The sequence below is a fragment of the Cyprinus carpio genome, chromosome A15 (assembly GCF_018340385.1).
Source record: "Cyprinus carpio isolate SPL01 chromosome A15, ASM1834038v1, whole genome shotgun sequence".
Lineage (NCBI taxonomy): Eukaryota > Metazoa > Chordata > Actinopteri > Cypriniformes > Cyprinidae > Cyprinus > Cyprinus carpio.
In genome coordinates, this window is record NC_056586.1 from 28253604 (window position 1) to 28277332 (window position 23729).

At 40.0% G+C, this 23729-nt stretch overlaps 1 pseudogene; it reads right to left on the reverse strand.

The window, feature by feature from the left end:
- Nucleotides 1-23729, reverse strand: part of LOC122147832 — a 45816-nt pseudogene that overhangs the window by 14849 nt on the left and 7238 nt on the right.

Here is a 23729-nt window from a genome sequence, read left to right on the forward strand (position 1 = left end):
TTGTTAATAATAATAATAACACTATGATATATTAAAAAAAAAATCGTATGTAAAATAAAATGGTCAATGCTTAAATGTACATTTTGTTAAATACGGACTTGAAGTGGCGTATGAATTGGGAATAGACAGTGAAAAGTGAGCTTTCGTGATTTAGATATTATGTAAAAGATGAATTATAAGTGACAAGCCGTTATATGGCAAGAACTGCCACCAAACAAGCATCTTCCCTTCTGTGCTCTCACTCGCTGTTGGCCCTCTCTTATTTTTACATTAAAGAGAAACGCATGCTGTCGACCCAGAAGAAAGCTCCTATCTGTTGACTTTCGCTTTTTTTTTTTTTCATCCTTTTCTCCTTCCTCTGTGCGTGTTTCATGTGGGCGTCACACTTTCAAACGTTTTTACGCTTGTTCATGTTTTTGTTTTCCTTTTCCAGCTGGGGGCAAACAGGGTGTCCTCCCAAAACTTGAGTCCCCGCGCTGTATTCCCGGCTCTTTCTTTGTGACTCTGTCCTGCGGTAACTTCCTGTCCTCAGAGGTTTTGTTTTGCTGTTTGTGGTTTTGTGACTGAGACTCCCGCTGGAGAAGGCCAGGCCGGACAGGTGCGTTAGGAATGCTGAGATGCGAGAAAGCCCACGGTGTGACTACAATGCTTTTGGAGACCTGCGTCGAACTCTGCTTCCGGTCGGTGCGGTGTAAGGCCAACAGAAGCACACTCCGCAGGGTACTCAGCGGCCAGGGAAAGGAAGCCAGATCAGTCACTGCATTCAAAGATAGCGGAGTGCATTCCATGCCACACTGATCTTCAAATGCCATGACACTGACAAATCTGCGGCTACTCGGGGGGGGGGTGACGGCTGTGGATTCTGTAGGCTACTATGAGCAGTTTTTACAGTTTCACAACCGTGTGCGAACAAACATGTTTCAGTGGGGGAACAGTACTTGTTATACCCACATTCAAGTGTGACAATACTGGGGACGTTGGGATCAGGGTCTTACTACACTTTCTTAAATCAAGTCTAGTACCAATATCTATCATCTACCCGCATGTGATCGCTGTCGTGTGTGGGTGGTTGTGTGTGTGTAATAATATATATATAGACGTATATTATCTATATATATATAGGGGTTTTCAAATACCATTTGTGACCCTGGACCACAACCAGTCTATAGGGTCAATTTCATTTTGAAGCACTTGAGATTGTACCTAGCTATTGTCATTCTGAAAGCTAAATAATACCGTTATTTTCCATTGATGTATGTTAGGTGTACAATAGGTGTTGGGCCGAAGATGTGCAAACTCATTTGGAAATCGAGGGTGCTTTCCAAAAAAAAAATTTTATATCGAGAAAATTGTAAAATTGTCCAACATGAAGTGTCTTAACAATGCATGTTCAACTCAAAATTATCGTTTTAATATAGTTACAGTATTAAATGTATAACAATATCTTCATGGAACTGATCTTTACTTCATAATACGTTAATGAGGTTTTTTGGCATACAAGAAAAATCAAATGATTATTGACACCATACGTCATGTATTTGTTTGGCTGTTGCTCACATATCCACCCCCAGCACTTAAGACTGGGTTTTGTGCTCCAAGTCACATTTAATCTCTTTCTGGCAAATGCGGACTATAAACTAGTCCTCTGACAGCCTGTGATTGGCCATCTTATTAAAAACAGAGGTTGGCATAACCGGTTGCTATTGTTCACCTGGGTATCCATTGGCACAACCCCAGGCTGTGGTCACAATCACTTCCATTCAGTGTGCAGTTTATTTTTAACCATTGCCACCTGATTTCTCAAGGCTGAATACGTTAAAGCTGGCAATTTAATGGAGAAATAAACTTAAAGCATTTAAAGGCTTTTGCGCGGTACTAAAGTAAACTGCACTTTACTTGACTTCACACATTATCTCTCATGGAGACTGGGCACTATGTGTGTACATCATAACGCTCTGATACGGCTGTTTTTCATAATTACATACTTTTTGATGGCTAACACAAGGCAAGTTTACAACGTGGCCATAAACAAGCATAATCAGTTATGTTTTTATAAAGAGAAGGCCTTATTATGGCCATGATCACGAACCTTTCCATCATAATAACCAGTGGGGTGTTAAACCTTTGCCGGTCTTGGTTAGCCTGCTATCCAGAGTGTCGGGTTGTGTTTTCTGTAAACCCTGGTTCTTCAGGAGACGATGAGTACTCAACCCGTTCATACTGAGCTCTTCTTTTAGCTGCTAGTGTTGACATAACAGTTTGCCTGCAGGAGTCGACGAGCATCTCGGTTACACCAGAATTAACATCTCGGTCAGAGCTACACCCAAGCTGGAAGGACGGAGCCTCGCTCTTCACCCCGGGAGGCGCGGGCCCCTGTGCTGGCTGCCACCTACCACCATGTTACGTGACCCCCCTTTTCGCGAGCATTTGGTCCGTGAATAATAACCTTGAGTGTGTGCGGTAGCCCCTATGCCACCGTTTCGAGTTTAATTGTGAGTCCTTATTCCGGTTCTGTTGTCATTACCAGCGCGTACACCACATGATCTTGAAGGGGCCAGGGTAAAGAACAACATGATGACAGGTAGGTCACTTAATAAAAAAAAAAATTAACAAAAAATACGTTTGAATAACAAATCTGGTTCTACAAGATGTGACATCTTTTTTAAAGTGACCCGTAGCATAATTCTAAAAAGTTTGGCCTACGCCCGGCTTTCATGATACGATTTTGGCACAAGTTTAAGACGGAGCTAACGATACACATTATGTAGCGTCTAGCTTTAAGTAGAAAAAAAAAAAGTTTTTAAATAAAGAAAAATAATATATTACAGGTTATGGTATTATTTATTACTTAAGGTCACTGTGATGCATAATATGTTTTTACACAGTTTTGGACTTACTTTACAATTACTGGTATGCGTTCACATGACACATTAATAATAAATGTTTTTTGGTAAACTGGTTTTTAAATTCAAAATATTTTATCAAGATATCGCGAGAAAGGGGGGGGGATAGGTATTGAAAGTATGGCGCTGTGTCTAAAACTTTGTGTTTTGCCAGAAATATATAATGAAACTGCTTTCGCTAACTTTATCAATGGTACAGCCAACTAATTTATCGTTTGAGAAATGTAAATCCACGACTGCCCTTAAAATCGCGTATCCTCATCCAAAAAACGCCCCCTGGGAACAAGTTAAAGTACTATTGTAAATGTGTTCCGGAAGTCGTTCAGCCCGCGTGCATCAAGTTATCACCGGCTCTCTGAGTAGTGCTGGGAAGTGACCGTGTGTGTCAAGGCAAAGGCAAGGTGGCTCCACCACGACAAATCTGGGGACATTGTCGGACATTCCCGCATGCCGGTGCGGGGCAGGCAAAGGCGAGGTCGCCTGACCCCCCCCCATGACCATTGAAAGGCAGTTTTGTGCCGGGGGGTCCTTGGTTGCTGTGCAATTGTGTTATGCCACACTGAACCTGGTCGGTTTTCCTTAGCGCTGGGGAAGCGCAGCCCAGCCGTGCACGACCAACAATGAGCGTTCTGTGTGTGACCAGAGACTCGCATCAATCCATCCCCTATCCCACAATCACAGGCCCCGGCAGGGGCCCATTCACTGAGGTGAAATGTGTAAATTCAACACATAAAATAATATAGACTTATAAAATGTAAAAACTTCCAATTTACGCCCTTTTCCCTGCATCACTGCAGTTTTAAATGCATATTATTTTATTTCAGGTTATGACAAGGTCAGACTGTGAATTTATCAATCTGCGTTTAGTTACATGGTTTCCCACAGTGCTTCAAAATTCGCAGGTCAGAGTTCTTTGGGGAAATGCAGCAAAGTGCAAAACTTTACATGCAGGCTTGTGTCCTCCATTCTGAGCCGTGGCTGCCAAGTCTAATGGGGAGGACGTTGGGTAACACTGTTGCCGCGGAGTTGGGATTTTTCATGTCCGCCGGGTTTGGAAGGTTGACTCACAATAACCAGCATATTGTCGGGGCGCCATGGAATGGGAATTTAGCACAGGGGCAGCCCCCGCCAAGAACGCCAACATGTACTCCGAACGCGAACGCGATTTTTAACTGGGGACCCCTCATGAAACACGATTGGGCTAGTCTTGAGTAATTGATTGGGTGAGTTTTCGTTGTGCAAAACCTCGCATACGGTGGGGTCCTGACGCATTGGCATGAAAATAACACACTGTATCTACATCCAGGAGGCACCAGAAAAACAAATGCCTTTTTACATGTGTCTGTCCTATGGCTGAGGTCACCTGTTTTCGGAAGAACGACTAACCAGATTTAGCACATCCCTGAGTAGGCTCGGAGAACAAAAAAACGAAGTGGCGACGTATGGGTCGAAAGAGAGAAAGCAGGGTAAACGGAGTGAGGGGGATTGTTCTGGGGGGGGTTCGGAGTTCTCTGAGGCACAATGGAGCAGGACAAAAAATAGTGTACATAGAAAAAGTCTGTCTATTAGCGGAAAAAAAATCAATGCGCCTCACGCCCCCCCCCTCAAAAAACAACAAAAAACAACGTAATTACAAGCCTGAAAACATTAATCACCTACCAAGCCTTTCACTTCAAACTGCTGAACGAGAACATTTACCTAGGGAAAATCTAACTGGCGTAGGCTGAACGACTCAAACCGCACCTCTTGCCAGTCAGCGGCGGAGATCACCAAAGAACTAGAAGATACTGAAACACCGCAAAGCCATTGTAAACTTCAGACACCTGAATGCTGGAAGTATCGGATGAGATAGGCTTCTGTTATCTTGTTTTGGACATGAAGAAGCACACATGGAAGGACCATCCCCAGAAAAGGAAAAGACTAAGAACAAATAATTAAGAGAAAGAATGGAAGAATGAGCTAGGGGGACCGGGAATTGTTGCCGCAGTTATATTCAGCTAGCTATGCACGATTGGTGTATGCACTACAAAATACAAAAAGCCGACACTAAAAGGAACCCAATAGCATCTAAAAAAAATAAATTTATAAGTCTCAAACCTAAACACCTATCTAAAAAAAAATAAAAAACATATAATGTTGCATGTTTTCATCCAAGTAATGTATCTGGCACATCTTCCTTAACCAAAATCAACTTATCAACAAAAATCTCCTTAACAAATAATTGCGTAATTTATTTAATTTATATAAAAATTTAATATATAATATTTAATCATTTACACAACAGTACACAAATCTCCACCTATCTGGCAGAAGTGTGGTAATGCTCCCAGGAGAGACCCACTAGGTGGCAGCATGTCGACAACATCAAAACAATTAACCCCCCAACTGAAAATCAAGCCTTTTAATCCACTACAGCCGTCTCTACTCATTCACTTCAGCAGCACATCATAAAATGAAATGGAGTGTAAGCCAGTAAATATAGATTTCACCTACTGCACCACCTGTATCCTCCCCTCCTGACTACCATCCTGTCCTTCTGTTTGTTGTTTTTGCATACTCACCCACTTGTCTCTCTCTCTCTCTCAGTGTCTGTTTCCTCAGGTTCGTACCTTATACTCCTGCCACCACACCGTTTCTGCGTACCTCCTCTGGGGTGCGGTTGCCAGGATACCAGAATAGACCGTACGTGCCGTTGTCTCCGTTCCTGTTTACGAGTGACCTCGTCCCTGCGAGACGGCGCTGTGGTGCTGCCGATATAAGTAGTACACACGAGCGGGATGTAGCAAACGTTGACTGAGCGAGATACATCATACCAACACTGTGTGTTTGGCATGTCTGCCTATGAGACGATGCCCTTCGCTTACCACCTATAAGTTAAATATTCATACTGATATGTGTGTGCCGATATCTACGCCATCTTATTAACATTATGCACACATGAAATGGCGCGAGCACTCTTAATGTGGGCGTAGTGATTTCTCTGAGAGAGCACATGTAAAGCACTCATTTTAATATTGCCACCAACCCCCGGCGGGTAGTTAGAAATTACTAGGGTAACTTAATAAGAGATAGCGTGACCTGTCACAGCAACATGACTGGTGGGCCGTCCCCAGTTGCCAAACGCCAGAGAGGACAGAGATAGGCTTGAGCTCAGGAGTGGATGACAGACATGTTGTCGCACTGTGACTTCCACCTTCAACTCTCCAACTATCTATACAGCTTTAAATACATCAAGATGAATGTAAAAGCACACATAAGCCATGAACGTGCAAAACATTTGCTTTGGTGTTTTGCCCGTCTCTGAGCTGATTTTGCATTTCAACTGCATAAAAAACATAGGCAGTTGCCAGCACAACCCACAGGGCCTCAAGACGTTGGGAGCAAGGACCAAATGCGATGGCGTTTCACACCAGAGCCACAGACGCCACACTATTCAGAACAATTAAGCACAGCAGATTGTTAGAAGACTTTCAGGTTTTTTGGGTTCCTTGTTGGCAGTTTGGCCTTTTCGTGTGAGCATTTTAACCGCCCTCTTTGCCCGTCCCTCTCGCGTGGGCCCGCAGACCTAGCCACAGAACGTTAAACCTCATAACATTGGGATGAATATAACTGAAACATTGCAGAGGAAACTCCTTTCTTACTCTATAAGAGGTCAAAGAACGGTCGCACCGGGCATGCGAGAAATGCATATGAATGTATCGCCTGTTATCCATGTTGATCAAAGCCAAGCCAAACCCATCACTGACCCAACCGTTCAGTGGTCCTTTCGGATTTAGCTGTCTATACAGCGTACATTACACCGCAGGCTCCGCAACAAGACTGATTGATTTTCTGCCGTCGAGACGCCCTACATGTAAGTGAGGACAACATGACAAAAACTAAATATTAGAAAACAAGTATGAAAGTATTATCACGATTTATTGCAATGTACTAGAACATGTTACTGCAAGCGTAAAAACAGTACTATGATATATTGGATACATTTGACACAAACAAACCAAAACAACTACAGTATGTAAACCTGAAATAAACACTTTTCAAGCATTGACAAAACACATGACCAAATAACTGTACTAAACAGACCTTAGCTCAAACCAACACAACGTGATATTGCAAACACATATCCACTAATCATAATTATAAACGTCATATTTTACCTCAATATTTTAATTATTTTATACATTGTTGACGAGTAACAACCACGGTGATCAAGGTGCTACCATAAATTGCACAACATGAACCCAGATCGTCATGAGATTCGGACTGAAACTCTGTGATACTCGGATAAAAACCCGATGACTTCAACGCGCAAGATCCGTCACTGAGGTCGAATCGAATTCCGCACCCACATGCCATGTTCGCAGCCGGCGAGGAGCTTAAGTTGCTTAGGACACGCTACACTATAGATGTCACGTCTAAGGTCAACAAGTACACGAAATCTACTGATCATTTCATGTTCAGACAATCATAGCTGGGTGATACTATAATCGTGGGTGCGACAGACATACCTCGAGGTACCTCCACACGATGCCCATTGATGCGTATTGCGGGGTCGTCTAATAACATCTTTTGTAACAATTCCTAATTATAAGGATTATTTTAGGGTTATCAATCCAACCACACATTTTTCCACCCGTCTTTAGCCGGGACTGGTTTATTCCTTTGACAACAATTCCGCAACACCATGTCTGAAACCTAAATATCACAGACATGCAAAGGACATCAACATGTTCACTTCATATCACCTTTGTATTGTGACTTCTGTGAAGTGACATGAGAAAGGCAAATCGGTGGGACATTAAGCTTTAAAGCACACAGTCAGATCGGCTGGGAAACAAAAAGCTCTCCTCACCTTCCTCCAGGGTATTGTCGCCCACTTTGATGTCGCTGTCGGTGCCTTGGAACTCGTTGAAGAAAGGTCGGACTTTGAACTCATAGCCGCACGACGCCTTCTTGAGCTGGGTGATGACTGCGCTATTCCTCCCCCCAGGTTCGAACCTCAAACATGGCCCTTTCCACCCGCTGCTGAGCTGGCCCATTCTGGGGACGGCCGGCACATCACCTTATACGCCCTGAATGTACTGAGATCTGCTGGCTCGACCTAGAAGTAAGAACCAGGCAGAAAACTGAACGGACCAAAAAACACTTAGATGTTTTAAACACGCCTGCTAATGGTCTACCCAGTTGGCATGGATCCAGGACCAGGAAGCATTTTAAAGACGAGGTTTTACGACAGGTTAATTGTTACTAGTTAGCAAAAACTATGCTTCATTATTAGACATCTGTTTCATACTACTCACGTAGTTAAATATTATTAATGTACTGTCAAACTATTAGACCTAATTACTAACAAAACGTATAACTATACATCCCGGCATTAAGGTTATTACTGGTAAATATTTTAGTTTTATTGCAATTTTTCTAATAGATTTTGGAACGGAAACCTTGTTTTTGTGGGCGTTTGTGACATTGACATACTATATGCCAGCTTTTAAATATGCAAACTCAAACATTGAAGAGATTCACGATTCTGGCAGGCTGAAGTGATTTTTCATACGTTGGAGGCGTTCAGCACTGGCAACAGTCCTTATAAGCCGTGTGGAGGGAAGAGAACTATACACGCTTTGTATAAGATTGTAATCAATTCTTGATCCGCCCCAATAAAAGCAGATGTCGGTTCAGCTGTTTCGTGATTAAATAGGAATAAAGTGCAACGACTCGAACGACTAAAATGTTAAAAGTAACATGCTGGGAAAAATACTTATGTATGTGGGGTGAAAATCTAGAACAGAATTAACCTCGGACTTTGACAGATGTTTAGAACATACTGTTTAATTAACAACTAAAGTTGCATTTGTTCAGTGCCACAATAAAACGGAAAAGAAGAAAGTTAAATTTATGCTTAAAACAGCTATAAAGAGGAAATTTGCCATTGGAGTTATTTACTTAACTGGAATAAATATTCCTCTTTAAATAAATAGATTATCGTACAAAATTGTGATTTTCAATAAAGTATATCTTACTTAAAGACCTTTAGAATACCGTATTTCACATGAAAAACAAGATAAAGCACTGATTTAAAACTGCATTTTTCCAGGGAGATCATTTGAAATAACATGCCAAGTTGTGACTAAACTTTCAAACAGAGACAAGGTTCATTTTTGAGTGGACTGTCCCCTTTAAAAGAAGAGTGTGGCTGCACTCACAGTCCACTGTACTCTGACAGATGATGAAGAGAGAATTGTGGGTTGTGGAGATGAATGACAACCATCTCCCAGCTCCCTCTGGATCTCGCCCGTGGTCCACTCCCTGATTGGTTTGGTGGGACGTTTCTACTCACATAAACACAAACCACACAGATAAATAAGGAGCACATGCATATATTGAATACCAACTAACCCAGAATAATACACAAAAGAGTGATACATTTCATAATTCTCACGGGTTTGTTGCAATATTTGAAAATTAACTATTTCAAGGTCAAAAGGTAAAACTGACCTGTGTTTTGACAGCGTCGCTGATGGGGTCTCGGGTCACTCAGGCCGTACGCATAGCCGGCTCTCCCAGGAACAGGTAGATGGCGCTGGGCTTCAGACCCTTTAGGACGAAGCTTCTCCGGTCTTCACGTGATCCGCGAGCGTCTCGCCAGCTGTCTGCAACCCCCGCCGCGCCATGGCTGCCGTCCACACCACACAAATCTAAAACTTCAGTTTTACCCCTGCGGCCCACCGAAATTTATAGCTACAAACATTATCCCAAACACATCGAGGTTACCGCCAAAAACTCGGGGCCTCTCTTCAAGGAATGCACGGACATGTTCGCCGTATGAGTTATTTATGACGACACGCCCCGCAGTAAATGGACTGGTTATTTACAGAACCCCCATTAGCTGGTGAACAACTATTTACAAACGTTTGTAAAACGCTTACGCTCGTTCAACCAAACCCACCAAGATATTTGATAAGTATGCTCAAAAAAACTGAGTGATGTCACCTGAAGGCTTCTATGGAGCCGTAGGAGGTGGGCGTGGCTCCAGCGTTCAGGTTGGGGCTTCCAGGACAGAGACACAGAGGTGCGGCTGACATCCGATTGACCTCTGGTTTGAAGGGGGGCGCTGGGGATGAGGTTGGGATCTGGGGGTCGGCCCGGCTGAACCCGAGCACCAAACTCTTGAAAACCATAAGAACACACAGAACAGTATAGCGCTCCAAAAAAACCAAAGAAAAAATAAATAACGTTTTTTGTCTAGTTTGCCAGTCCTACAACATAACTGACAAAATGAAAGAAATATCTAAAGATCCTTAAACAAAGGGCGGTAAAACTTTTTTACTTGAGAAGCCAGAAGGACCATATGCAATATAAGGACATTGATATATGAAATATTAAAGAGGTCCCCCAGCCCCCGGCGGGTAGTTAAGTAATTGTTTGGAAAAACCAAGGTGCATACAATTCTGGCAAGTTTTAGGTTCTAAACATAGAAAGACATTTTTTTTTTTTGCCAATAGCGTAAATAAACTTATTTGTCCATTTGAATATATCTATTTATTTTTCCTCACCCCGTTAATATATATGCAATTTTGCTTTAATCGAGTGCCGACGTTCTCAGTTATTTATATTGGAAAACATGACATGAAAATACTTCTGAGATAGAAACAAAATTAATTTTTGTTTGCAGTCAGTGCAGTGCTCAAATTTGCATCCAAGAAACAATTAAAACCAATTCCAATGCCCAGATGAAGGTTTCATTTCAAACTCAATTTTAAAACTTAATGTCCTGTTCGTCCGTTTCTCAAACGCCTCTGCTCTCTATTGTCTGTTATTTTGTTTTCTGTCTCTCTGTCGTACCTTGCACCGCCAGGTAGCTTTCCAGGACGCCTCTCCTGCTGGGCGGTGGACGCTGGTGAAGGGTGTACTGGCCAGTGTCTCCCAGCTGAAAGTGGAGGAGAAACAATCCCTCTATTAATGCAAACATACATACATATTACATATACATATACTGTACATATCCTGTACATAATACAATTATACATATACATATAATAATACATCACATTAATAACTACTTTTTTCTACATTTCAGCTCCACAAAGAACTCCTAGGGTGGAAACATAGTAGTGGTCATTTCACCCCAGACTACACTGTGTACATTGTCAAGAGTGTCTCTCAGGGTTGAGTAGTTGCGTTCATACTGAAGAGGGTTCATTTTTTGTCTGCTCGTATGTGAATACCTATTGTTAAAATTGTTTGAGCAGATTTATTCTTGGCAATCTTTTACTTATTGAATCTATGAAATCTGCTTTTTTTGAGATGATATCAGAGTATGCAATAGAATATGTAAAGGTGGCCATGTGGAATTTTTGCACCACCCAACATGTGCGCAAACAAATATAATAATAATAATTAATGAATCCAAATAAAATAAAACTATATCTATTTTTAAAAAAGTTACTTGGATGGCCTTTATAAAAAATCTGAGAAAAACTGAAATGAATGGAATGAATGAATAATGAATGAAATAATTCATTTATGTTTGATAGAAAGAGAGAGAAAAAAGACAGATTTAGGGAATATATAAAAAAAAACTAAAATTAGATAATTAAGAATAGTTTTTCCAAAAAAAACTGACACGTGACATTTTCGGCCTTTTTAGGAATTTTAGTAAATGAGTATTTAAATTCTTCTTTTTTGAATGAATGAATAAATAAACTTGGTAAGAGACAAGAAGAGACAAGAAAAAAGAGCTAATAAACATAAGGGAACTATTTTACGTTTGGTGTCTCCCTAGGGGGGGAAAACCAGCGCTTTTCCCCTTAAGGCACCAGGATTGGGGGGGGGGCACAATTATAGCATTTCTATAGATTGTAGTTTTTAGTCTTAAGGGGAAAAAAGAGGGGGGGGACCCCCCCCCAACTATTTAAGAACGAACGTCAAAAGGCTGATCTGTCCAGGTCAATTTGCCCAGATTCCTATCATGTTGGGAAGCTTTATGGTGTGTGTGTGTTTTTGCTTAAAGACATGTTCATTTACTGCGGGCGGGACGCCCTGAAAGCACAAAAAACAGGATTCCGCATTCTCCTCCATTCGATTTTAATTCTCTCCGCTATTCTTTAAAAAGAAAGCTGGTGTCAGGCCGTCAAATTTTTCACGCGGGTGAGATATTCTATGTTTAAATTACCAAAAAAAAGTCATTATTCCTGCCAGGCCCCACACTGCGGTGGAACCTTTGGACCCCCACTGTGCCCAGGAGGGAAACCCTGGCGATTTTTTCCACCCCATGTTGTGTTGTGTGTGTGTGGTCGTGGGCGCGTACAGGAAACAGCCCCCTTCCCCCCCCTTCTCCGTCAGCTGATGGGGGTGTGACCCAGCAGGAGTGATGTGGGTTCACCACATTAAGACCATGCCAGGCTGAGTGACGGCTCTCTGAACAAAACTTGCAGTCCGGTGTGTGAGAGGATGAGGTTTGTGGCTCTAGTGAGGTAATGGAAAGGAAAGATTCGTCTGATGGTGGACTACACACACGTCATGTCCTGTGGAAATCACACACGTACAAAACGTAGCAAAAGCACCAAACTTCAAAGGTGCATTCAGGCACATTATATGATGCAATTGCTTTGCAATCATTAGCAAATTTTAAATGATTAATTAAGGATGACTATGATCAAAATATCAAAAGTCGGGTGTGTGTCTCTTATATCTATCGATACTGCAACAATACTTCAGATCTATATTCATTTACAGTGGAGGCCCAAAAAGAAAGCAGACACACTCACGAAAATTACAGGACTCAAAATTTAGTTTAACCCTGGAAATGAGTGGAAAGTAATTGTTTTGTAAATGATTTTCTTTTTTCAGATAATCTATATAGATTGTATATTTAAAAAAAAAAGGTGAATGTAAAATGTAGTATTCTTGTCTAGTTTTCGGCCAATTAAAACATCTAAACATCCCTAAGGACTAGTCAGTTTAATTTCCCGATGAAATATGGATATGGTCAGGAAATATTTAATAGAGATTAAAGACTGTTTTTAAAGAATCTGCAATCGGTTTGAATAAAAAAGTAAAAAAAAACATAAATAAATAAAAATTCTGGCTTAAATCGATGTTTTCATAATAATAATCAGTGCTTAATAAGTAAAAAAAAAAAATAAATAAATAAAATTCCCCCTTTATATTATGTTTATAATAATATCATATTACTCATAATATTTGTTACCAGTTAACTTATTGCATAAATTTTAGACCGTATTTGCATTAATTTACACAGGTTTTTACCAGCACTGTATCATAATGGGATTCAATTCTAGTTAAAACCTGGAAATAAAAGGAAGCGAGTGTAATTTTAAAAAAGAAAGAAAGAAAAGAAAGAAAGAAAGAAAAGAAAGATAGAGCAAGAAACAAACATCAAACCAATTTACTGTAAGAAGCAAATTGTCCAGATGAGATATGATATTATATGGAATATTAATGAGAAATATTAAGTATCATTTTCAAAAAGAAATGTCTGACAAATGTGAGTCAGTTTTTCTGCTTAAAGGAAAAACAAAATATTTGGGCAATAGGGAAAAAAATTCCCGTTAAAATTACACTTTATTTGTATTTTTTAATGATGTTTTACAATAAACATTAAATTTACAAATTAAATGATCAATGAAAGCATTTTACAGTAAAGTCGTCTCATTAATGAAACTTATACTTAACGCTAAAAATGTTAATAAAAGAAAATACATCAACAAAAATGTTAAGTTAAAAGGCATCATGGTAATCACTTTTTGTGTGGGATTTATGCCCTTGGCAAAACATTAGTATGTGGTAAAGTCGTTTTGAAATGGTACCCAAACGTATTAAAAAGTTTTTTTTTGTTGATATATCCGGAGCTAAATCTGGCAGTGAATCCTGCATGTCGCTGCCTCAGATACGGTCCAGGAAATAAACAACAGCTAACACCTCAAAAAAAAAAGACTGCGCAAAGAAAAAGCAGCTAACCGCCATCCAATTAAACAACCCTGCAGCATTCAGAAACCTCCATGAATAAAATATTAAATAAAAATGAAAAGCGAGGTGGTGATGATGAGTCCCTGAAGACCAGCGGCGCACGACAAAACTGCTCCCACATTACATGTACTAGAGTTGTTCTGTGCTGTGTGGTTGGAATGGAAAATTCCATACAAATATCAGTTTTTTTACTAAGAAAAAACAAGTTGGTTTTGGGGCGGCAAACGATCACCTTCCTCATACCTCCATACGTGAGCATTTTTAATGCATTGTCATGTACCGGGTTCAGAGAGCAGTAACACAGTTTATAAATCCATGACAGGAAAAGGTTCCCATGAACCGAAACGTCACGTCCCCTGTTTTACTGTTAATTTATCTGCTGATAAATATTTTCAGCCTCTTGATGTGGTTCTGAGCCCTCAGCGGCAACACATAATTGGCGTAACTCGTACGGATATCTGCAGCAGCTCCCGTGTAGAAGCTGTTTGAGGAGAGTCGGGTTGAAGTGGACACCAGGAGAACCGTGCTTTCCCTCCACAGGGATGGTGGGGGAGGCGGCGTGCCGGTGGTCTTGGCCATCTCAGGACCCCCGTCCCGTCCAACGCCACGGTTTTCTTGTTGGTGGGATGGGAACCCTGCCGGGGACGAATGGCGTGGAGGTTCTGTCTGAGAGTCACTGTGACCGCGAGACCAATACACTTCCTTGTACTTACGAAATAAAAAGATGTATAATAACACTAACAAAATCAAATGTATTTAATTACACTTTTATTAATGTCCGAAAAATTTATGTATCTGTGTATTTTTGGTTTATATTTTAGTCCAATTGTATGCTGCCACTATAACTGATCTTATCAGGATCTAGACCTTGTTACTTTTCTTTTCATTGCCTTTATTTCTAAATAAATAAATCACTACATATTAATAACAAATTATATAACACCTATATTTTTCCTCTTCACTTTTTACTTTTTCCTAGCCTTTCTTTCTCACAAAATCAAAATAAAATAAAAAAAATAAAATGCATCACTTTCTTGCGTATTACTCATAATAATTACCAAATTATTAACATTATTTTTTCTTAGCCCTTGTTACTTTTTCGTTGCCTTACATTTTGTTAAATAAAAAAAAAAGAAAGTGAAAAATGTAACCTGCCTTGAAGATTACAGATTAATACTGGTTGTATTCATCATAATAAAATATAATAAATTCTCTTTCTTGTTGTTTGTTCCCCTGGGTTTGTTTTTTTAAATATAATAAGTGGGACTAAATAAACAACTGTTAACAGATGAATTTGCTTTGTATTTCGCATTACCCTTTTGCTACCAGCCATTTGCCCCCCCCCCAAAACAAAAACAAAACAAAACCAAAACCAAAATAAAATAAATAACTAAAATAAATAAAATAAAATAACATGAAAATAAATAGATAAATAAACAAAAAACAAAAATGAAACATAATAACAAAAATAATAAAAATAAAATAAAATTAACAATAAAAACCGCCCCCCCCATGAAATAAAAATAAACACAAAATAACAACAAAACAAAATAAAATGAAACATAATAAAAAAGAATAATAAATAAAAATAAAATAAAATAAAATAAAAGTCTTGTATGCCATGCAGCAGCTAAATGTTTGCTGCCCAAGCAAGCTAGCTGCAAAATCTTTTGGCGATATGAATGTTAAATGCTCTAATAATGCCACCAACATACATTAAACTAAAACTGGAGGAGACCGATAAGACCCAGAATGCGAACGAGGAGAACATTGAGAAGGAGTACACCAGACTCTTAAAGCTGTCCCAGACCTCCTAATATCATTATAATAACTATATGAAACACTACTTTACTCCAAACCAAAATCCCAAAATACATCCTTCCACATTTGTTACAGGAAGCGAGTCGCGTGCGTGGATGGTCAGAGGTAAAGAGGAGTGAAGAATGCAAATAAAAATAAATGTAACCCAGGAAAAAGAGCAAGTGAGAGTGGAATGTCTGGCAACAAACGAGGCTGAGTACATGTTTTAAGAACCAAAGCGAGAGAAATAGAGATGGAATCAATTTTTTCAACTGGAAGCAATTTTCTAATCAGTCAACGGCAGTAGCAGAGTGAAGCCAAACTACTAGACCAGCAATTAATGCCAGCGGGCATTTCAAAAGCACTAAACCTCCCTCACACACACCCCAGCCATCATCACCACTCTAAAACTCTACCACCGAATGCCCCACGTCTATTACAATCCCCACCCCGCCGTGTCCTCGTCTCTCTACACAGCAGGCCCTCGGGCGTATAATTGTAATAAACGCAGCGATGTTTATTTGTGTTCGACCATCGCTAGAAGCATTATTAGCCGCCATTTATACCGGCTGCAAATTTGCACTAACTGCCACTACAGCACGTGTTCAAAGCCCTACAACACTTTTGTAAGGACCATCCAAGGGATAGAATTATGTATCACATGACATGATCGCTCACACATAGTTTGTGTCCCTAGCATCCAACGCTGTTGGTAATTACTGCGATCATGGCATGGTAAGGGTGACCTGGAAATTACGCTCCGTGCCCGCTGTAAAGTGAAGCCATAGAGCAGAGTGGCGCTAAAATAAGCGTGTTCGGTTATTCTTTGCTTTGGTATTTTTTTAGACAGATGGCACGAAGGAGATGTTATGAGACGTTGGAACGTGAAGAGTGAACTATTCTGTTGAAGTGTCATATTGAATATTTGAACAGTTATGGAGTAATCACATATTGGGAGTAATGTGTGTATGTTCTTATAAAATATGTTATTTGCATTGAATATGGAAACCATGGTGAATTTTAAACCAAAATTTTACATCCAGCCATAAATATTTAACAGCTATTTTGCTGTAATTATTTATACAGTGCGTGTCAAATTTTCCCCGCATGCATTTATGAACAGCAGAGCTGTGATGTCTATTTAGCCAAAACAAGTACTCTTTTTGAACCGGTTCTGGCTAAAAAAAAATTCATGAAACAGTCTCAAACTCACTGCCATGTCAGACTTTTTCACTCAGCAAATCGTTCTTACATGATCACTTACATCACTTGTGATATTTACAAAAAAAAGAAATTACTTTTTGGTTCAGTAAGTTACCAGTAAGTTCAAAATAATTTTTCATCAAAATATGGCAAAAACACTGTGAAATTACTTTTTGGTTCAGTAAGAATCTTGTAAAAAACACCTCTCGAGCTGTATTGTGCTGTAATGTCTACAAACATTTGACAGGCTACATGAAAATACATAGACAGCAATCTAGAACAGTAACGGACAGAAAATTCACTGTTTATCTTTACAATGCCCTTTTGGGAAAACGGTCTCATTTGGGTTTTACAAAAAAATCCATAAGTAATATAATGCATAAGGCATTTACAGTGCAAAATTAGCACTCTTTGGGGGTAACTTCCCCTAAACTGAGTAGCAGGGGATCCCAAAAAACATACTGCAACATAAGCACTTTTGCGTTCACTTAGGCCTCATCTGTGCTTGAGTGCGTCCATCTCACCGTCTGTAACCTCCAGCAGGGCTGTGGTGATCACACTGCCAGCGATGTCAGAGCGTGACAGCTGTAGTAGCCTCGTCTGAACGCTCCACCGCTGTGATGGTCAGATCGCCCGTCTGAGAGACAGAAAGAATCCGATTGGAAGGAGAGGAGGTTGAGAAGAGAACAGAAGGTTCTGGAGCGGACAGAGAGGAAAAAAGATTATATGAATAGAGGTCGAATTTGATAACCAAAAATATAAAAAAACATCCAAGAATATTCAGTGTGTGAGAAATAAAAACCAGCTTGTTGGGACCTTGCACGCGGTCACACGTACTACTGGCACGGTGCCCTGCCTGATTCTCGAGTGTGTGATGACGGGGAGATAGTGATCAAAAAAAGATGACTCGAGCGGTGTGTTAGAGGTGTGGAGTGTTACAGAGCCCCATTAGATGTGTGTAAATGTGCCGGATGGCCTCATAAATCTGAAACTTCAATGGAGAAGAGTGCAGAGTAATTTTATATGTTACTGTAAAGTGCGCTCAGGAAATACATCTTTCGGACCACAAGTGAAAACACAACAAGATTCTCACCTAGACTGCCTTCTTTTCGTGCCAAAAATATGGCAGGCTGAGGGAACTTCCTGTGGCTTCACATGAGAAAGGTCACGGTGCGACCATACCGACCACGTGATTTCCTGGGTCGCCACCACGAACACAGGAGGAACTGCAGGAATATGAGTTAAATAAATTCAAGTACAAAAATTTGATCTTGCATGTAAAAAATCCCAATCAACAAGCATTCACATTAATGCACTTACAATGGAGGGGGGGGGGGGCTTATGGAGCGTGACGGTAAGCACTAGTATGCGCAGCTTTTAATTTTAGACCAAGTATTTCCCTTGTCATTTATGAATCATTGCTTTCCTTGCAGTGGGCTACTGGTTTCTGTATAGAGTATATAAAATATAAAACATTTAATAATAAACTCGTTTCTGTTGTAATGTCTATAGTTGTAGACAGCTGATTTTTTTCAGCCTCAGAGACTGCCGTTCCTTCAGAGTTACATGATAAAAAAAAAAAAAAAGTGTCAGAAATTCTATCGGTTTATACGGATTTGCTGTTCAGAAGAACTATATATATTATACTATAGATATTAATATATGTAGATATATTATCAATGGTGTACTCATTCATCATGGTACATTATCATAACATTTTTAAACATTCCAATGTAAGTGCATTACTGTAAATGCAATTGTATCAAAATTATTTTATATCTTATGACTGTCTAACCATTTCTATCTTTAATTTCTTTAAAACAAGGCTATGACATGACTGACAGCACAGTTTGTCTTTCCTGTTTTTGACAAGTATGTTCTATTAAACAATATATTGTTGTGTGGGGTCAATAATTCTTTAGGTTCCATCACAGACACAGCTGTGACTTCTCATTCTAGAAGAAATAGGAGAGCCCTGGATTTTGGACAAAGATATTTGGAACATGTTGTTCATTATTATTTTGGGGTCCTAGAAGAAATCGTCTGTGAATTTTGTTATTAAGTGCATTTCAACTTCCACACTGAGCAAATCTCGGGTCATTCGTATTTCAGCGAGGTCATGTTTGTCATCAGTCGAAATTTCTTGCGACTACAATAAATACACTGGATACTGGACGAGGACTCACCCTTTCCAGTGTCAGATTAGCGGCAGGCCATTAAAAGAGAACGACACGCTGCTGTTTAATGGACGGATTGGCAGGTATAGCCGAAACATAACAACAGATGTAGAACGCAATGCAAAAATGGCCATTGACCGCACAAGTCCCTGCTTCCATTGTCATGGGCAAGGGTCCAAAGAAATAGAATTTACATGGGAGATGGGGGATCAATTTGGGCCATCTGTCACATACTGCCACTCTGCCTCGTGGGGATGCAGGGTTTTTATGCCTCTAATGAGCAAACTCAGTCGGCGGGTGGAAGTAGGTCTGAATTTCTATTGTATGTGATGCAAACGTCATCTTCGAGCCATCAGCACGGAGTATGTTCCGCTTGTAGAATAGGATGAATATGTTAGTGCATGATTGAAACAAAGTAAGACCCCCTACGACGGCTTCCTAACCAATAAAAACTAATCTAAAACTGTCCAAATCATATAAGCTGTAAGGCGTCAGAGGTACAAAGAAATGGTACCAGCCAGCTAAGTGAGGACTAAAAGAGGCGATTTTAACGTTACCTTGCCGCGGCTCCGAACGAGCATTAGTTTTTGCCAGACTGCAACGATGTCACTGTTGCCGGTAATCTCCAGACAAGCATGCCGATTGGTGGGGAGGATGGAAGGTGGATGGATGGTGGTTCGACATTCCTGTTTGCTGTCAAGCAGCGAAAATTGTGACGGTGTGACATTTGCAACTACCAGACACAACTGAAAGAGAAAGAACAACAACATAGAACGCATGATACAAACACAGAATGTGATAGATGCGCAAAGACACCAACACACGACCATTGAAGACAAAAATGACAGGCTATGCTGACTGAACAAAATCCAGTGCAGTGAGGAGATTTATATGAAGAAAACGCAAAAACATACACATAAGGTGTGGCCAGCACACCCACGATTGTACTATATATGGGGCTGAAATAATGGCATAAACCACACAAAGGAACACATTTATCAGTTCTTGAGTTGTGAGCATGAGGAGTCTGAATGAGGTTTCTGCTTGGCTGCCAAAGATTGTATTAGGTGCCGACCATGTAACCTGGGGGTCTGGCCCTTTAAATGCTGCCGTGGGTATTTGTTTTGTATTTTTTCATAACAATACGCTGCAAACCGCTTAAAGGTGAAGTCAAACCACCTACAAGTTTTTGTTATAATAATATATGTGTGTGACAGTGTATACGTTGTTATGTCTATATATAAATACATATACCATACAGTTTATATACAAAAAAAAAATATATACTATATATATACTATATATAACAAAAAATTCTTAATATCTACTGCATGTGTGTGCAATCTAATATATACATAATAATACAGTACACAGTATGACAGACAATATTATTATGAAAAAACAAACGACTTTTTTTTGGGATGCACAATAACTGTAATTGACCTCACTAAAAAACAACACCACTGGCCTCAACCAATGGCACTAATTTTAGGGGGCTTTGACTACCCTGTTTGTGCATATTTGGATCCTAACATTTTCCAGTCTGTTCGATGTTTTTTGCCATTTTTGTTGACAACACAAAACTCTCTCGTTTGTGTGGCCAACTCTACACTCTCCAGTCAGCCTACACAAATAAATTCAACACCTACTCATTCAGTTGGAATACAAGTAGGGTGTCGGCCTTAAACTTTTGTGTTGAAAGATTCATTTACGTTTCATTAGCCTTCCCCCCGGGGAAGAACATCAACACCAATGGAACCCCCGAACATTCTTGTTAAAAAGCCAAGTACAAGCAATAAAAGGTCAAATTTAACTTTAAACATGTATAACCTCAACTTCCGGCCCATTGGCTTAGTCGATCGCTATGGAGATAGACACAAGTGCAAGGGTGAGAAATGAAGGGAAAGCCGGTTGATTTTGAGAACAGCTGGGTACAAAGCGAGACCCTCGACGGGGGACGGGCCGTTTGCTCTTTTGGCAGTTGGTTGTGCCTCTTCACTCCTACTGTGGTTTCCCTTCCATGGCCCATTAGTGTAGCTACTCCTGGGAACATCGATGGCATTCTAAGCACCTTTCCTCAATACAATACATCACTCACTAATGACTAAATCACCAGCTGAGAGTCAGTGTCACCTTGTCTTGTGCCCAACAAAATTATTCTTTCCATGGCTTTTTAACAGCGGAACTGCCTCCTTATTGTGAGAATGACTTATCTCAGAGATTGTGTGCTTGTGGTGTATTTGACTGCATATCAGACACTAGTGCGCTGCAACACCTAGACAACGCTTTAATACAATCTTGACTGACAAATCATTTAATGAATGCATTTGTTGTGACTCGTTTGACCTGATTCAACATGAACCGTGGTAAGCCTTCCAAACACTGTGCTCGTAGGTAGGCAGTCTCACTCAGGTGTTTGAAGCAGAGCCCACGCTATTCCCACGAAAAGTAAGCAAACCCGACAAAAGGACATTCTCGTAATGGAAATCCTCGTTTGAATGGTTGAGGAATCTTATGCTTGGCATCTGAACAGCAATGCTGATGCCAAAGGCAAAAGTTGTAGTAATAAGCCCCTTCACGGGACAGACTGATTATTGAAGCAGGGTTGTTTTTAAAGTGGTTCCAAGTTTGCTAGACCCACTAAACCCACATGTAAATAAAATTCAGCAATTTCTGGAAGTGGTAAAACAAGTAAAAAGCTGTAAGCGAAGCAGTAAGCAGAGAGGAGGAGAAGCGAGAAAAACTGCTCAGGGTGTTGGGACACAATGTGGACATTTTGTTCTGTAAAGAGCTGAGCCTTCAAGAGTGTGAAATAACACTCAAGGGGACTTGAAGTGAAAACGAAGAACAAAATGGATCTACATCATGACTAAAAGGTGTGTGTTCTGTTTTTTTTTCTACAACTAAAACCTCTTTTATGCACAAGGGACTGGTGGTATTTTTATTAACTAATTATTTTAAAAAATTAATTAATTATAACTAAATTACAAGTACTTGTAAAAAAGCATCAATAAAAACAAACAATTCTTATGATTATTAACAATGGTGAAATGTACCAACAGTTGGAGCATAATTTTCCATTAAAAAAAATTAATGTGTGATTGATTTTTGGTAAAACTGATAACCAAGACAAACCAATGTGGAGGTAGCAATTTTTGTGATAAAATATGAACTGCAATTACTGATGAAATTAAATAGAAAAAATCAACTGAATTTGACCAATTTGCATCTTATTATTTAATATAAATTTATTAATAATTATAATATTATTATTCTGTCAGACAATTACCGAAAACATCCCGTTTTTTAATATATGTTTTTTTTTAGTTTTCCTATCTAGATATATATTTTTTTTTCCAAACAACTAGGAAAAAATGACAAGGAATATTCAAAAATGATCCAGCATCCAGTCGGACAAAGCAACCTGACAAGCTGTCAAAGCAGCAAACGTTTGTCTAAAAGCTTACAGCTGTGAATAAGCTGGTCAAAGCACACACACACACAGTCTCCCCCGCCACTGAGGGCATTCGTTACTTTCAAATTATAGATAAGTGCTGGCAGGATCAAGCAGTTTGTCAAGCAGCGTGAGATGAGTGACAGCGTGTGTGTTGTGTGTTCTTACCGTGGACGGTGAGGGGTGGCGTGGCCTCCGTCTTCCCCATCATGTCTTCCGCCTGACAGGTGTAAGAAACCGGCGTCTCCTGAAGTCAGTCTCTTCAGTTTGAGCGTGTGGTCCTCCCAGATCTCATGCCTGAGAAGATGACGGTCACAAACAAATACATATTCAAGAGGCTCCTACTCTAAAGAACAGAAACAATTATTTCTTTTCCCTGGGTATTTCCCATTCTATTCTTTTGTTCTTAATATAAAACTAACCAGAAAACGCTTTCTCACTCCATACCTTCCCTTGGGAAGATCTCCATCCTCTTTTCTCCAGCGGATGGTGGGCACGGGGTCTCCTTGAGCTTCACATCTGAACTCCACACTCTGGTCCACCAGAACCAGACGTGACGTGCTCGGCTTTCGCGCAAAAAAAAACTGGGCTCTCTGCAGACAAACACCACAGCTTATTATGTTCATCCAAGAACTTTCATAGTTTCCCTATGAGATATTCCCTTCTCTGATCTGATTGGCTACTTATGAACTTACAGTGAATTATATCTATCCATCTATTTTTACTCATTCTCAGCCCAGATTCAACTAAGTCAGTAATTCACAAGTTGTTTTTTCAGAAAAGTATTAACCTAATCAACAATGGCTCAAACCAATGAGTTAAGTTGGGGGGGGGACTATCTGTTTGAATGACCAATGGCAGAAGGTATTCAAATCTATGAGAAAACAGTTGAAATTGTGTTACATGTGAATGCAACTAAACGCAAGATCCTCTGTTTTTCATTTTTAAATATGCCAGCAGACTGAATAATGAGGTTGACAGTGATGGAGATGAGGACGGCTGTGTTTGTACAGATTAAGGAGGGAAGGTCAAAGGTCACAGCTCTGATGTTGGGTAGTGTAAACTGATATGTTAAGGGTGCTGGAGTGACAGGAGTGAATGTATATTTTTGGGTGTATGTGTGAATGAAGGGGTGTGTGAAGTGTGAGCTGGTATTTGTTTCTTGGCAAACTGAGAATAATGGGTCCACGTCTCTTAAAA